Source organism: Balaenoptera ricei, chromosome 9 (assembly GCF_028023285.1).
Source record: "Balaenoptera ricei isolate mBalRic1 chromosome 9, mBalRic1.hap2, whole genome shotgun sequence".
NCBI lineage: Eukaryota > Metazoa > Chordata > Mammalia > Artiodactyla > Balaenopteridae > Balaenoptera > Balaenoptera ricei.
Genome location: NC_082647.1, coordinates 108,063,552 through 108,069,100, shown reverse-complemented (window position 1 = coordinate 108,069,100; position 5,549 = coordinate 108,063,552). Strand labels below are relative to the sequence as shown.

General features: G+C 55.7%; 1 non-coding gene across 1 annotated transcript; it reads left to right on the top strand.

The window, feature by feature from the left end:
- The first annotated feature begins 4,050 nt into the window (after positions 1–4,050).
- On the top strand, positions 4,051–4,166 carry LOC132372268 (U5 spliceosomal RNA). The gene has a single exon (XR_009505138.1). It is a non-coding gene; the product is annotated as a U5 spliceosomal RNA (small nuclear RNA).
- Positions 4,167–5,549: the final 1,383 nt, after the last annotated feature.

Genomic DNA, 5,549 nt, shown 5'->3' with positions numbered 1-5,549 from the left:
GTACGGCCCGTTGTTCAGGACAGAGCTGACCCACACCCAAAGGCAGCACGGAGACCAGGAGAAATAGGATGAACAAAGGATGAGAAACAAAGCTGAGCTCTCTTCTGAATGGAGACTCTGAGAACCGGGCGGAGGGGAGCAGGGTGGCCCCCTCCACCCCTGCCGTCCTGAGTGCAGCGGGTGTGACCCTGGTGCTCTTGTGTGGGTCAACACACCCCGCCATGCCTTCACCTCGGAGTGTGCAGTGGAGGTGTACTGATGCTGCCACACGTGCTTTCTTACAGAAACTTCTGCACTCGATATATGTAATGCTGTCGGAGCCAAGAACGGAAGGTTGTAGGCTCGCCCGTGACCAGGCTGGCCGATCACTGCCCCATCCCTCCAGACACTGTGAGGGGTTAAGGGGGAGATACGATCCCAGCAAAGCCAATCAGGATATTCAGGGAGATGGAAGAGGACATTGGGAGACGAGAGCTCTTCCTCATCAAATTCTGAGCTGCAGGAATCCTGTGACCAGGAGACCCTGGAGGGCATCGTCCCTGCCACCTCACAGATGCGAGAGGAAGTGGCCCCAACAGCAGGGGCCGAGGACCAGAAGCCTGCCATTGCTGAGGAAACGCGCATGACCCCTCGCCCTGAGTCAGTGAAGTCCCTTGAGTTTCTAAGCAGACTGTACTTGGGGCTCTACCTCTCTTCCCAGCTAGAACAAAGGGAAACCGGCTGAGCCTATACCTAAAACTAGGACAGACACTGAGCAGCGGACCCCCTGCCCCTCCCCAGTGCCCGTTGAACAGTGTGACCCAGGAGGGATCAGGGAGGGAGAGCCTTCAAGAAGCGCGCCTCCCACCAGAGCTGAGCCCAAGATGAGGCAGTGACCTTACAGTGTGTCAGGACAGCCAGGAGAGCAGAAATAAAGCCTGTTCTCCTCCAAAGGGGCCGCAGCCTCAGGACCAGGGGCCTGGGCCCTCGGGCCCGAGCACGTCACTCTGAGTAGCAGCACACATTCACTCTGGTGCAAAATCCCTGACCCTAGAGGGAGGCTGGTCCAGATGCCGCTGAGTCAGAAACTCCTCCTCCAGCGTGCAAACCACCAGGAACCACCTTCACTGGCTCTTTTTGTTTCCAGAGCTGGGACTGGGCAATCCTAGTAGGGCCACACTGAACGTGCCTGGCTGCAGCCTGGCTTAGGACCCTGGAAGGGACTCGCCAGGTCCAGGCGGGGCCCTTGGATTGCTCTGGACGGCACTGTGCCCCCCCAAAATTCATATGGTGAAGCCCTAATCCCTCACGTGGCTGTAGTGGAAACAGAGCCTTTCAGGAGGTGATTAAGGTTAAATGAGGTCATAAGGGTGGAGCCCTAAGCCCATGGAACCAATGTCCTCGTCAAAGAGGAAGAGGCACCAGAGATCTCTGGCGAGCACACGGTGGGAAGGCAGCCGTCTGCAAGCCCGGAAAGGAGTCCTCATCAGAAACCACATCCTCCAGCACCTAAATCTGGACTCCGCAGCCTCCGGAACTGGGGAGGGAGAACTTTCTGTTGTTAAGCCCCCGGTCCGTGGCATTTGCTTCGTTGTCCTGAGATGACTAAGATGAGGACTGGGAAGATCTCTGGGTAGACAGGACACCCGCCTGACCCTGTGGTTTTCTGGAGAAAGCCTCGGTAATGCTGAGCTCCGCATGCTGAAGGACAGGGCAGCTGCTCGGAGCTCCACTGCCCTGATGACCAGCACGGCTGGGCCGTGCAGCCTACAGACCCGAAGGGTGGACTTTGGCCGGGAGCTCCGTTTCCTCACTGAGGAGGTCAGGGCTGCTGCACAACCTTGAAGAAAGTGAGGCGTCAGGCAAAGTCCTGGCTCAGGGCTCAGTCACCTGGCCCCGCGGTTTGGACGCTGAGTGGGCACGGAATGAAGCGGGCCTTCCAATTCCAGATGCTTCAGCTGCATCCGAGGCCAGATGGCAGGGGCCCCCTCCTGACAACTGGTCAGCAGAGTAGCCACTCTGGACAGTGTGGAAAACAAACAGTCTCCCTGGGCTCCGAGCCCGGGGAGGGCAGGGCCGTGTTGGCTGTGCCCACCTTCGCCCTGTGCTGAGCATGGACGAAGGCACCCGGCGGGGCAGCTCTTTCCCGGACGAGGGGAAGTGCTGGGGCCCACGGACAGCGCCCAGCCGCTCCCCTCCCCTTGCCATCACGGCGGCTGCTTCTGAGCACCATGGGGCCGTCTGCCCTGGATACTCAGCCCGGTTTTCACCCCCTGCGGCTCTCTCCCCAGGCCTTCAGAGCGGAGGAAACCCCCTGCCTCGGCTCCACCCTTGCTCCGCAGCACAGCCATCCATCAGGGAGAGGGGCTGGGCGGCAGGTGAGATCCATCGCGCGCCCAGGCGTCCGCTGGCTCTTCCCCTTCACGATGTTACCGAAAGCGGGGTCCGGCTGCTCGTCCCTCGACAGCCAGTACTCAAGAGGCAAGGTTGGTGGAAAGAAAGACTGCTTCATTCCAGAGCCCCGCAGCTGGCGGGGAGGGCGGACTCGTGTCCAAAGGCCAACTCCCCACCAACTGTCAGGAGAGTTTCAGGGGTGTATAGGCGGAGAGAGGGGGCTACACATAAAAACAGCACAGTCGGCTCTGACAGTCATCCTGAAATTGGTCCTGTGGTGCTCTGACCAGCGCCATCCTGATTGCTTTAAGTACAGTTAGTCTTCAGTTCCAGGCTTGGTTTGTTCCCATTTCCGTGAGACCGATTCTCAGAATTGTGGCAGCTTATGTCACGGCTACAGTCTAGTCATCATGTAGTTCACTCCTTCCACCTGGTGGCGGTTTCAGTGTCTACGAGACAGCTCCCAGGATGTGGCTCAGAATATGATCTGTAGCCCTTGAGGAGGAACTAAAGGTCCTTGACTTTGCTTAATGATTACACTATTATTATTTGGTCTCCTTTGACTGTTTTCCTTTGTTTTTGCATTTTCCCAATTCTCTGATTAAACTTATTCTTTGACTAAAGTTTTTGTACGGACAACAGGCAGGCAGAGGACACGGTGGGGAAGGACCACGGGGTCCTGCTCCATTTCAATAACCATCCCGGGCAGGAGACGGGGGCCTGCCTCGCCCAATGATCCCAGCACGTTTCTGGAATCCTTTTGCTCTCTCCCTTCCCCGGGGGGTGATTTCACGATTTCTCCAGGCTGGAACACCCCACACCCCGCCCCCTCCTCACTCTCCACCCACAGCTTCCCCTTCTGCTTCCCTGAGGACACAGAGGCAACGATCTCCCACAGCCTGTCTGCAAAACTCCCTGCACCAGGGACACGGGTTCGAGCCCTGGTCTGGGAAGATCCCACATGCCGCGGAGCAACTGGGCCCGTGAGCCACAACTACTGAGCCTGCGTGTCTGGAGCCTGTGCTCCGCAACAAGAGAGGTCGCGATAGTGAGAGGCCCGCGCACCGAGATGAAGAGTGGCCCCCGCTTGCCACAACTGGAGAGAGCCCTTGCACAGAAACGAAGACCCAACACAGCCAAAAATAATAAATAAATAAATAAATAAATAAATAATTTTTTAAAAAAAAACTCCCTGCACCGAGAACCACGAGTCCCCTGTCCTCCCCGTGGCAGGTGGTGAGCTCACCTTGCTCCTTCTAAAGCAACCCCTGCCCTCCGTTTGTGCTCAGGACCTCAGCCCCTCATGTCAACTCAAGGCCTTTTCTCCTGTGGTTATCTCCTCTCCCTCTGGCATCAGCGGTTTACCCTTGTCTCCTGGATTATCACCATAAACGTACAGCATGTTCTAGGATCTCCCTCCTTTTAGAAGCTTCTCTCTCTAGGACGCATGTCCCCCCTGAGCTGCTGCTTCCCCCGGCGCCAGCCCCTTGCCCTCTGCACTGAGCCTCTTCTCTCTACCATATGCAGCTGCTCGCCCATCCCATGGCTTCAGTGACACCAAAATGCTCATAATTGTTAAATGTCTATTTCCAGCCCCAACATGTTCCCTGAGATCCAAACTCAAATATCTCAGTGCTTACTCAGATGTCTAGTAGGCGTCTCAAAATTCATACAATCATACTCTGATTTCTCCTCAGAACGCATAAATCTTTCGCCTTTTACTAAAGATTTCCGTGGAGAGAAACAATTCCGAGTTTCTCGTCAATTTTTTGAGGCCTTGTTTTCACAAGGCTAATAAAAAAAAAAAAATTCATACGATCAAAACAAAACTCTTCCCAACGCCCCTCAAACTTGCAGATGCCCATTTCAGCACACGGCACGGACACTGCTCCCATTTTCAAATCAAAACCCCAGGAATCCTCACTAAGTCCTCTTTCCCACATACTCTGGGATTCATCAGCAGGTCATACTCACTCCTTCATGAATCCCGAATCCAACCCCTCCCAACCAGGGCCTGCCAGCCCCAGGGGCCCAGCTTGGGGCCCCTCTCTAAGCTCTTGTGCTGACAGCCGCCAGGCCATGGGCGCCGCAGCCCCTGCGGCAGGACAGGTGGTGAAAGATAAGCAGGGACAAGGGACATCCCCACCAGCTACTACACTCAGGACCAGGGCCACAGAAACGGTCATTACTTGCCCGAAATCACAAAGACAGTAAGTAGAAGAGGCAGGATTTGAACCTAGGAAATCTGGCTCCAAAGTCTGGGCTCTAAAATACAGACGAGGACTGGACATGCAGAGTGTCTGGCTCACCTAAAGAACTGCTCAGCTGGAGAGAGTTGGACATATTCAAACCCCACCCACACATTCCCACAGACACAGGCCATCCATGGTGTGGGCGGTCACGAGGCCATTTTTTCGGTCTTCAAAAACACTCTACTCCAGGGCTGAGGGTCTAGTTAAAGGTCTGGGTCCATGAAAGTGGCCAGCTGGCCAAGCGGTGCAGCAGGGGTGAGGATAACGGGAGCGTCCAGGGAAGGAGTGACGCATAAAGAGGCGGTTCCTGAACTAACACGGGGCTCCTTTCCTGGACTGCAGGGTCCTCCTTGTGGCCTGGCTTGTGGGAACAAAATCTAAAAGGGGCCCGCCTCTACCAGAAAAACTAAGTGCCCACATCGAACAGGCCATAAGTTCCCAGCGTGATCACAGGAATTGCTTTGGAAGACTGAAAAGACAGATTTCTAGGCCTGAATGAAGCAAAACATCTCAGGTGGCATCTGAGAATCTTTACTTTTAGAGGCTTCTCAGATGAGCTCATCCAGGTTTGAGAACCACTGGTGCAGAGTGGAAGAAGGCAGAGGTCTTTGGGGCCTGGTGCGATAGCGAGCTTCCGGGCTGACTCCCAGAGATCCCCCCTGTCTGACGGGAGCTCCTCCCTGGGGCGCCTCCTGCCACGGATAGGCCTAACCTGGGACAAGTGTCCTGCAACAGGACAGTGCAAATGGTGCTGTGAGGTTTGAGGCCGGGTCATAAAAGGCATCACGGCTTTTCTCCTCACTCTCTCAGGATTACTGATGTGACACATCATGTCACAGGGACACTCGAGCAACCCTACAGAGGAGCCCCCGTGGAGAGGAACCCAGGCCTCCTGACAACAGCAAGCGCAGCCACGTGGGTGCA